The sequence below is a fragment of the Nerophis ophidion genome, linkage group LG06, assembly GCF_033978795.1.
Source record: "Nerophis ophidion isolate RoL-2023_Sa linkage group LG06, RoL_Noph_v1.0, whole genome shotgun sequence".
NCBI lineage: Eukaryota > Metazoa > Chordata > Actinopteri > Syngnathiformes > Syngnathidae > Nerophis > Nerophis ophidion.
In genome coordinates, this window is record NC_084616.1 from 42370271 (window position 1) to 42382545 (window position 12275).

General features: G+C 39.4%; 1 protein-coding gene across 1 annotated transcript in view; it reads right to left on the reverse strand.

Annotated features, from left to right (window-relative positions):
• The window catches only part of LOC133554724 (forkhead box protein J3-like), a 266752-nt gene extending 255152 nt beyond the window's left edge, over window positions 1–11600 (reverse strand). The window contains exon 1 of the mRNA XM_061903805.1: window positions 11270–11600. The gene's annotated coding sequence lies outside the window, so the exon portion shown is untranslated. The remainder of the gene's footprint in view (window positions 1–11269) is intronic.
• Window positions 11601–12275: the final 675 nt, after the last annotated feature.

Here is a 12275-nt window from a genome sequence, read left to right on the forward strand (position 1 = left end):
TATTCGAGTATACGTTCTCACGCAATTGCTTTTAGCTGCGGGCATTACACTACAGGCTCTTCCCACTCTTTGTTGTCTCTCCTTCTCACAGACAGCAAGCGCACCTTCTTACATACGTCACATACGTATACGCCCTCGCGGAGCAGAGAGGTAGCTGTGGTGCGAGTGGTAATGCGAGAGAAAGAAGGTGCGAATCTGGTAACAAATGAAGGAAAATTAATTCTCAAGAAAAACAGCATGGGCTCCATTGTCTGGCTATGGTTTGGCTTCAAGTGAGAATATGTCGAACAGACAACTGTAATTGGTCAAGTGTGGGACAAAAGCGTTGCTACAAAAAGTAGCATTACTGCTAATATGTAGCATCACTTGAAAAGTCACCTGCTAGAGAATGAAGAGTGCTTACTCCGCATTTCAACATCTCCATTCGGTGCCACACCAACAAAATGCCGAGGCAACCATTTCCACATCAACACCGTATGAAAAATATAGTCAACAACATAAGGAGATAACGTCCATAGTAACCTACCACATAGCGATTTGATTTCCTATTATGCAGCTAATTTTTATTTGACAGTTATTGAAATATCTTGTGTGACATCATGCACAAAAGTGCACTTTATTTGTTTTAAACTATTGTAGTGGCGTTCTGTACAAAAAGTGCACTTTAATTGAGTGTTGTTTTGATATGTCATCTTAGTGACATCATGCACAAAAGTGCACTCATAGCTTGTTTTAAAATGTCTCTGACAATCTTGCACTTTCTGTTTGGAAATGACATGAATGTTTGTGACACTGCTTAGTAACTGTTTAATAAATACAGTTTTGGTCAATTGACTTAGTTGTGATTTCCCTCTCTGCATGAAAGTTTAAAATGAGCATATAATAATGCATTATGAACAAGACTGTTTTAATGTAGACACATAGAATCCTCATACTGCTGTGATTATACGCATCAAGTGTTAATTCAAGGCTAAAGCAAAATATCGAGATATATATCGTGCATCGTGACATGGCCTAAAAATATCGGGATATTAATAAAAGGCCATATTGCCCAGCCCTAGTTCAAAGCTAATGAGGATTTGGGCAAAATGAAAGTAACACATTTATTTATATTTATTTATTCATGTTGGATCTGAGCCGAGGATGTCGTTGTGACTTGTGGAGCCCTTTGAGACACTCATGATTTAGGGCTATATAAATAATCTTTGATTTATTGACTGATTGACTGATTTTTGGTCGTTTTGTATTTTCTGACATAGATTTTGCCGGCGGGAGTGTGTTAAAGAGCCCTTCGTCACTTAACACTGCATGAATATAGCGGCAGAGTGCATCAAAAACAGCCGCAAAATTTCCCCAAAAATATTATACTACTTTGACGAAATACAAGCATTTTTTATTGTAAGTTTATGAGCTGCAGTCCATTCGAAGTAACAATCCAAATGAGATAACGAGGAAGTACTTGGATAACACAACTTGCATTTAAAAGCATGATATCACACTTCAAGGTGACAAACGGAAAACAAAAAATATCACCTGGTGTTGCTTAGACCAGTGGTTCTCAACCTTTTTTCAGTGATGTACCCTCTGTGAACATTTTTTCAATTCAAGTACCCCCTAATAAGAGCAAAGCATTTTTGGTTTAAAAAAAGAGATAAAGAAGTAAAATACAGCACTACGTCATCAGTTTCTGATTTATTAAATTGTATAAATATTGCTCATTTGTAGTGGTCTTTCTAAAATAAAAATAAAATAAAAAACTTGTTGAAAATTAAACAAGTGATTAAATTATAAATAAAGAAGTAATCATCATCTTAAAGTGCCATCTTTGGGGATTGCAATAGAGATCCATCTGGATTCATGAACTTATTTTAACTTAACTCATATTTTTATTCCCATTGTTGCTTTTTATTTTTTATTCTTATTGTAATATTTCTCTATTTTGTTTCCATTTAAACCCCCATTATTTACTTTTTACTTTTTTAAATTGATCTCAACTCTGTACACTGCTGCTGGAATTTGAATTTTCCTGAAGTTACTCTCCTGAAGGAATCAATAAAGTACTATCTATCTATCTATCCATCTATCTAATTCTAAACATTTCTTCACAAATAAATAAATCTTTAACATCAATATTTATGGAACATGTCTACATAAAAATCAAGCCGTCAACACTGAATATTGCATTGTTGCATTTCTTTTCACAGTTTATGAACTTACATTCATATTTTGTTGAAGTATTATTCAATAAATATATTTATAAAGGATGTTTGAATTGTTGCTATTTTTAGAATAAAAAAAAAAAATCTCACGTACCCCTTGGCATACCTTCAAGTACCCCCAGGGGTACGCGTACCCCCAATTGTGAACCATTGTTTTAGACGACCGTAACATTACGCCAAATTTGAACAGTAACACTTTGTTTGAATATAAGATAATAAAACACAGTACTTAAATAATTAATCAAATACAATTAATAGCACATAAAAGTTACATAAAGATTGTGACATAACTTAAAAACGTTTTTAAATGATTAACTTAAAATTGTCTGACTTTCTTCTCATTGGTTGATAAGATACAGTATTTTGGATACTGTTTCATGCTTTTAATAATTTCTTATTGAATTCAAATTGTAAAAGCCTTGGTCATATGTCGTTATGTTCCACAGATGATGTGGTTTCCCATGGCTTTGAAGGCATCATTGTTTCATGCATCTTTCTCTGCCAATGTTTGTCTTTGTTGACATGTGTTCTGCGTGTTGATTAGCTGGTAGCCTGGGAAAGGGCGAAAGTAGGTAAAGAATGTAGAGAATGTGGAGAACATTCGATTTGCACGTGTGTTCAGTGATACAATTGACAAAGTAAGACATTTCTGTTTGTGTGTTATTTATTTTGTCCTTGACCATGGCCTACAGTAGTCGGATTGTAACGATTTCCATTGAAGGCTCATAAACCTTTGATAACAATTCGAGTCCAGTCATTACAATATTTAATTGATTCTTTGGTGTACTGTACCACTTGATGGAGCCTGCGTATTATACCAGTTTGACAATCCCTGATCTAGATATTGCATGAGCATTTTCATCAATATCAAACTACTGCATTAAAACTAGTATAGTAACTTCTACTGCACACTACTGCCTATTTCTCAAGCACAACTAATGACTGTGCTCTAGCAAGTAGCCGTGATCTTTAACCAAACCATCACGCGAGTACATATGAACATGAAAACTCATAAGTCAGATTGACCAAGAATTGATTTACGTGGACCCCACGTTAATCAAACGTAAAAGTTTCAATCAATCAATCAAAGTTAAATCAATATGATCTATGTCTCAAGCACACCTTGCACACTTAGGCCCTGTTAGCACTGCACGCAAAACCAGATTTTTTTTACCCTCACCTGACACAGATCGGATTTTCTTTGCCAGTCTAAATGGTCCGTAGTGCTTCAGATCTGATCTTTTCGCATCAGAAGTTAGTCCAAACCCCCTTGGAATTTGATTTTTTCAAATGTGATTTCAGTCCAAACGCAATGTGACCTGAATGCGACCCGTAAGTGACTATTTCGTCAGCTTTGAACTATTCGAGTGCGCGGAAATAGACGCAGCCCGCCATCGGAAGTGATACTTCATCACAACATCTGGTTTCGGGGAGCGAAGTCTATTTTCGATGGCCGAATTTTCAGTGCATCACAAATCAATAGTGCGAAAATAATAGGCTACATGTAATTTACGAATATATATTTTGATTCTAAAGAAATAGCGATGGTTGAAGAACCGGACTTGACGCTGTGGCGTATTTGCTCATATGTGAGTTGAAAAATAAAGCTAATGTTGATCCACACTGATGTCCGTGTCTCCTCTACTCAACAGGTATAAAAAGATTAGAAACCTCCTAAATATATTACACTATTTATATATACTACTGTTGTTATAATACCACTATTTTGATACCGGTACCAAAATTATTTCGATACTTTTCATTACTTTTTTAAATAAAGGGGACCACAAAAAATTGCGTTATCGGCTTTATTTTAACAAAAAATCTTAGGGTACATTAAACATATGTTTCTTATTGCAAGTTTGTCCTTAAATAAAATTGTGAACATACAAGACAACCTGTCTTTTGTTAGTAAGTAAGCAAACAAAGGCTCCTAATTTAGCTGCTGACATATGCAGCAACATATTGTGTTATTTTCCATTCTATTATTATATTCCATTATATTAAGGACAAGTGGTGGAAAATGAATTATTAATCTACTTGTTCGTTTACTGTTCATATCTGCTTATTTTTTGTTTTAACATGTTCAGTCTACTGTCTGTTAAAATGTAATAATCACCTATTCTTCTGTTGTTTGATACTTTATATTATTTTTGGATGATACCTCAAATATGGGTATCAATCCAATAACAAGTAGTTACAGGATCATACATTGGTCATATTCAAAGTCCTCGTGTGTCAGGGGAAATATTTCCTGACTTTATAAACATTATATAAATTTTGAAAAAACGAAAGCATATGTTGTGATGCTAAAAAATATATGTAATCATAGTAGTATCGACTAGATACGCTACTGTACTTTATATCATTACAGTGGATGTGAGGTGTAGATTCACCTACGGCGTTTGTTTACATTTTAATGTCGGTGGGCTACGGTGTGTAGTGAAGCATGTTTAGCTATTCCTCGTCCTGCAGTGATGATACTTGTAAAAAAATTACTTTTTTTTGTCGCCATGGAGGCGAGGATTAGTGATTTAGAAGTAGCTAAAATACTGCTGACCGGGGCTGGACTTTAGCCGCTAGCTAGCCATGTCTTAAAGCACCTCTTTCGGTGGGCGTTTCCGTGTTATAACTTTACCTTAATCATTAGGAGTGGGTAACCGGTACTTTTCAGAGGCGGTATAGTACCGAATATGATTTGTTAGTATCGTGGTACTATACTAATACCGGTATATCGTACAACCCTAATATATACTCATTCATACGATTCATTACTTTAGTTTATTTTCAAGTAAAAACAATAATTTTTCAAGTGTTTGAACCATATTTATGGTGACAACTTCTCTTTTATTTTGTAGTAGTATTAGCGGGTTAGTGCATGTGCCTCACAATACGAAGGTCCTGAGTTTAATCCCGGGCTCTGGATATTTCTGTGTGGAGTTTGCATGTTCTCCTCGTGACTGCGTGGGTTCCCTCCGGATACTACGGCTTCCTCTCACCTCCAAAAATATGCACCCGGGGATAAATTGATTGGCAACACTTAATTGGCCCTAGTAGACCGATTAGATTAATAGATAGATAGATAGATAGATAGATAGATAGATAGATAGATAGATAGATAGATAGATAGATAGATAGATAGATAGATAGATAGATAGATAGATAGATAGATAGATAGATAGATAGATAGATAGATGGATAGATCTTTATTGATTCCTTCAGGAGGGTTCCCTCAGAAAAAAAAAAAAAATTCCAGCAGCAGTGTACAGAATTGAGATCAAATTTAAAAAGTAAATAATAAATAATGGGGGTATATATTATTATTTTGCATCTCCATAGTGTGAATGTGAGTGCGAATGTTGTCTGTCTATCTGTGTTGGCCCTGTGATGTGGTGGCGACTTGTCCAGGGTGTACCCCGCCTTGGCGAAGTTGGGAGAATGGCCGTGCCAGAAATCTGAGGGTTACTGGTTCAATCCCCACCTTCTACCATCCTAGTCACGCCCGTTGTGTCCTTGAGCAAAACCCTCCACCCTTGCTCCTGCGTGGTCCTGGTTAGCGCCTTGGATGGCCGCTCCCGCCATCAATGTGTGAAAGTGTGTGTGAATGGGTGAATGTGGAAATACTGTCAAAGGGCTTTGGGCTCCTTAAAAAGGGGTAGAAAAGCGCTATACAAGTACAACCATTTACCATTTACGCCCGAATGCAGTTGAGATAGTCTGAATCCCCTCCCCCACCCCCACCCCCTAACCCCGAAAGGGACAAACGGTAGAAAATGGATGGATAGTACAAACCCTGTTTCCATATGAGTTGGGAGATTGTGTTAGATGTAAATATAAACTGAATACAATGATTTACAAATCATTTTCAACCCATATTCAATTGAGTATGCTACAAAGACAACATATCTGATGTTAAAACTGATAAACATTTTTTTGTTTTGCAAATAATCATTAACTTTAGAATTTGATGCCAGCAACATGTGACAAAGAAGTTGGGAAAGGTGGCAATAAATACTGAGAAAGTTGGGGAATGCTCATCAAACACTAATATGGAACATCCCACAGGTGTGCAGGCTAATTGGGAACAGGTGGGTGCCATGATTGGGTATAAAAGCAGCTTTCATGAAATGCTAAGTAATTCACAAACAAGGATGGGGCGAGGGTCACCGATTTGTAAGCAAATTGTCGAACAGTTTTAGAACAACATTTGTCAGCAAGCTATTGCAAGGAATTTAGGGATTTTAACATCAACATCAACATCCGTTTATATGTAAAATCATCAAAAGGTTCAGAGAATCTGGAGAAATCACTGCACGTAAGTGATGATATCACGGACCTTTGACTCCTCAGGTGGTACTGCATCAAAAACCAACATCAGTGTGTAAAGGATATCACCACATGGGCTCAGGAAGACTTCATAAAACCACTGTCAGTAACTACAGTTGGTTGCTACATTTTTAAGTGCAAGTTAAAACTCTGCTATGCAAAGCAAAACCCATTTATCAACAACACCAAGGAACGCCGTTGTCTTCGCTGGGCCCGAGCTCAGCTAAGATGGACTGATAAAAAGTGGAAATGTGTCCTGTGGTCTGACGAGTCCACATTTCAAATTACAGTTGGTACAAAATGCGGCTGCTAGACTTTTGACAAGAACAAGAAAGTTTGATCATATTACGCCTGTACTGGCTCACTGTGCACTTAAGATGTGACGTTAAGGTTTTACTACTTACGTATAAAATACTACATGGTCTAGCTCCATCCTATCTTGCCGATTGTATTGTACCGTATGTCCCGGCAAGAAATCTGCGTTCAAAAGACTCCGGCTTATTAGTGATTCCTAAAGCCCAAAAAAAGTCTGCGGGCTATAGAGCGTTTTCCGTTCGGGCTCCAGTACTCTGGAATGCCCTCCCGGTAACAGTTCGAGATGCTACCTCAGTAGAAGCATTTAAGTCTCACCTTAAAACTCCTCTGTATACTCTAGCCTTTAAATAGACCTCCTTTTTAGACCAGTTGATCTGCCGCTCTTTTTCTTTTTTCTCCTATGTCCCCCCCTCCCTTGTGGAGGGGGTCCGGTCTGATGACCAGGGATGAAGTACTGGCTGTCCAGAGTCTAGACCCTGGATGGACCGCTCGTCGGGACTCAGAATGGAGCGCTCGCCTGTGTATCGGTTGGGGACATCTCTACGCTGCTGATCCGCCTCCGCTTGGGGTGGTTTCCTGTGGACGGGACTCTCGCTGCTGTCTTGGATCCGCTTTGAACTGAACTCTCGCGGCTGTGTTGGAGCCACTATGGATTGAACTTTCACAGTATCATGTTAGACCCGCTCGACATCCATTGCTTTCGGTCCCCTAGAGGGGGGGGGGGGGTTGCCCACATCTGAGGTCCTCTCCAAGGTTTCTCATAGTCAGCATTGTCACTGGCGTCCCACTGGATGTGAATTCTCCCTGCCCACTGGGTGTGAGTTTTCCTTGCCCTTTTGTGGGTTCTTCCGAGGATGTCGTAGTCGTAATGGTTTTTACAGTCCTTTGAGACATTTGTGATTTAGGGCTATATAAATAAACATTGATTGATTGATTGATTGATTATATTTGGAAACTGTGGACGTGGTGTCCTCCAGAACAAAGAGGAAAATAACCATTCTGATTGTTATAGGCGCAAAGTTCAAAAGCCAGCATCTGTGATGGTATGGGGGTGTATTAGTGCCCAAGGCATGGGTAAGTTGCACATCTGTGAAGGCACCATTAATGCTGAATGGTCCACACAGGTTTTGGAGCAACATATGTTGTCATCCAAGCAATGTTATCATGGACGCCCCTGCTAATTTCAGCAAGACAATACCAAGCCCCGTGTTACAACAGCATGGTTTCGTAGTAAAAGAGTGCAGGCACTTTCCTGGCCCGCCTGCAGTCCAGACCTGTCTCCCATCAAAAATGTGTGGCGCATTATGAAGCATAAAATACCACAGCGAAGACCCGGACTGTTGAACGACTGAAACTCTACATAAAACAAGAAGGGGAAAGAATTCCACTTTCAAAGCTTCAACAATTAGTTTCTTCAGTTCCCAAACGTTCATTGAGTGTTGTTGAAAGAAAAGACAGTGGTGTCCTTTCCCAACTACTTTGGCACGTGTTGCAGCCATGAAATTCTAAGTTAATTATTGTTTGCAAAAAAAAAATACAGTTTATGAGTTTGAACATCAAATATCTTGTCTTTGTAGTGCATTCAACTGAATATGGGTTGAAAAGGATTTGCCAATCATTGTATTCCGTTTATATGTACATCTAACATGATTTCCCAACTCATATGGAAACGGGGATTTTAGTAGTAGCGACTTACTTGTTCATTTACGGAATCCGGTTGACTTCCTTTGTTTTCATTTTATGAAACTGCGCATGCAAGTGACGTGGAGGCCACATCGGAGCCTGTGGGTGTTTAAACCGGAGTCTGATTAAACGCCTACTGAAACCCACTACTACCCACCACGCAGTCCAATAGTTTATATATCAATGATGAAATATTATCATTGCAACACATGCCAATACAGCCTTTTTAGTTGAATTTTAAATTTCCCGGGACTTTTTTCTTGAAAACGTCGGGTAATGATGCCTGATGTCACGGGCTGTTATGAAAATGATCGCTGCGTACACACACAGCTAAAAGTTGTCTGCTTTAACGGTATAATTACACAGTATTTTGGACATCTGTGTTGCTGAATCTTTTGCAATTTGTTCAATTAATATTGGAGAAGTCAAAGTAGAAAGACGGAGTCGGGAAGCTTTAGCCTTTAGCCACACAAACATACGGTGATTCCTTGTTAAAAATTCACGGAGGTGAAACTTTAGTATGGATCAGAGCGGACATGGATCCCGACTACATGTCAACCAGCAGGTTTCGGTGAGAAAATTGTGGTTAAAAAGTCGCCTCTTACCGGATATCAGCTGAGCTTGTGCCGTCCATACAGCTGCCGTCGACTTTCCTGAGACACTGAGCGTCAACACCCGGCCGTGGACGTACACTACCGACTATCAGATAATATTAAACTCACTAAAACACTAGCAACACAATAGAGAGATAAGAGATTTCCCAGAATTATCCTAGTAAATGTGTCTAAAGACATCCGAATCCGTATCAATGCAACGCAATTGCAATCGTGTTTTGTTTTGTTTTAACTTGTTTTTTGTTTTTTGTTTTTGTAGTCCGTCGCTATCAATATCCTCAAACACAAATCTTTCATCATCGCTCAAATTAATGGGGAAATTGTCGTTTTCTCGGTCTGAATAGCTGTTTTGGTTGGAGGCTCCCATTAAAATCAATGTGAATATGTGAGGAGCCATCAACATGTGACGTCATCGTCTGCGACTTCCGGTAGAGGCAGGGCTTTTCTCCAGTTGCGAACTTTATCGTGGATGTTCTCTACTAAATCATTTCAGCAAAAATATGGCAATATCGCAAAATGATCAAGTATGACACATAGAATGGACCTTCTATCCCCATTTGAATAAGAAAATCTCATGAGAAGTCGCAGACGATGACGTCACATGTTGATGGCTCCTCACATATTTACATTGATTTTAAAGGGAGCCTGCAACAAAAAGAGCTATTCGGACCGAGAAAACGACAATTTCCTCATTAATTTGAGTGAGGATGAAAGATTCGTGTTTGACGATATTGATAGCGACGGACTAGAAAAAAAATAAAAAACAGTTAAAAAAAAACGCCATTGCATTGGGAAGGATTCCGATGTTTTTAAACACATTTACTAGGATAATTCTGGGAAATCCCTTATCTTTCTATTGTGTTGCTAGTGTTTTAGTGAGTTTAATATTACCTGATAGTCGGAAAAGTGTGTCCACTGGTGTGTTTACGCGCAGTGTCTCTGAGGGAAGTCACAAAGCTGCAGCAGGACGGAAGCGCCGCTGATATCCGGTAAGAAGCGACTTTTTAACCACAATTTTCTCACCGAAACCTGCTGGTTGACATTTGATCTGGATTCATGTCTGCTTGACCGTGCTGGGATCCGTAGTAAATTTACCTTCGGGAATTTTAAACAAGGAATCACCGTGTGTTTGTGTGGCTAAAGGCTAAAGCTTCCCAACTCCATCTTTCTACTGTGACTTCTCCAATATTAATTGAACAAATTGCAAAAGATTAAGCAACACAGATGTCCAAAATACTGTGTAATTATGCCGTTAACACAGACGACTTTTAGCTGAGTGTGTGCGTAGTGCTCATACTTCCTGAAACCTCTTAACGTCTTGCGTACACGTCATCATTACACGACGTTTCGAAGACGAAACTCCCGGGAAATTTAAAATTGTAATTTAGTAAACTAAAAAGGCCGTATTGGCATGTGTTGCAATGTTAATATTTCCTCATTGATATATAAACTATCAGACTGCGTGGTGGGTAGTAGTGGGTTTCAGTAGGCCTTTAAGATCACATTCTACTCGCAGTGTAAACAGTAAAAAAAAAAACAAATATACAAATTTCAAAAAAATCTGATTCGGGACACTTTGGCTTGCAGTGTAAACGTAGTCTTAGGCCACTGTCAATGTGTCCCCACCTGGGTACTACTAGTACACCTGCCAATGTGCACAAAAGTATGTCAGCCCAGTGGGTGTGTTCTTCTTGCCCACACATCACCATGCTTAACATAAGGTCACATCAATATGAACATTATTATTTCAACATGCTATTTTTTTTTGTTATTATTATTATTATGCAGATACCTTTCTGTTGTGTAGTGCCAACCAAACTTGCAAGGTGACATAAAGAACTCTCTCCCTCTATGCATCTGCTCATGCATTTGCATGCACAAGACAGTTGCAAGTGTCTGCAGTTCACCTGAGGAATTGTTTTAATGTCATCCACACGCCCATCATTAGCATAGAAGTTTACTTTATCAGGCACGCATTTGGTCGAAAGGACGCCACCATGATCGCCATGCATGCAAATTGTGACATTTTGCCATTTTGGTGGGCAGAGTACCTTTCATGTGTAAATAATCATTGTCACGTGACACGTCAAATTGCCAGTGCAGACTACTCACCTTGACACGTGAACGCCGACGGGGTTATTATTATTTTTCGGGGGGTGCGCGCCGGTTCAAGAGCTTCCAGACGTGCGCGTCTCTCCTGCACTTCCCCGGCGTGTGTGTGGACTCGACGACAAAAGCTCCGGCTGTCGGCTGTCACCGGGTCCGCATGCTCTCTGCTCGGCAGGCGTGTCGCTGGCCGCTGGTGTGGTGTGTGGTCACCTGGCTGTCATGGAGGGTGACTCGGCCCGCTGTCAGCGTCTGACTCGGATGCACGAAGACCAGAAGGAGATACCCACCGGCTCGACTGACATCCCTCCGCCGCTAATTCCACGGAACTACTTGCGACGTCGACCGAAGCACCGACTTCATGCACCGAATTCATGCACCGCTATAGGAAAAAGGGAATCAAAGTAACTAGTCCCTAATATTGCTATATGATCATCTGTTCAGTTCAGTTTCCGTGTATTTCAAACATGCATACAATACAATGTAATGCATCAAACATGTCCAGTTGTTTCATTACAGCACGTCCAAAAGGGAGTAGGGAAGAAGCTGATCTTATTTAAAGGCCTACTGAAATGAGATGTTCTTATTTAAACGGGGATAGCAGGTCCATTCTATGTGTCATTCTTGATCATTTCGCAAAATTGCCATATTTTTGCTGAAAGGATTTTGTAGAGAACATCCACGATAAAGTTCGCAACTTTTGGTGCTAAGAGAAAGGTCCTGCCTCTACTGGAAGTCGCAGACGATGACGTCACATGTTTGATGGCTCTGTCACGCCAAATTTCTTCTCCCTACAAAAACCTCCACCCCCCATTACTTCCGGGGACATGATTAATATAGACGTTTTGTTAACGCTATTTTATAAAAATATAACGCTATATTATAAAAATACAGACGCTTTGTTAACGCTTTTTTTTTTTTTTAATTTAAAAAACAATTTACAAACACAAGCTATGGGATGACATAGGAGGAAACGTGACCCTGGAAGTAAATGCGTCATACCATAGCTTGT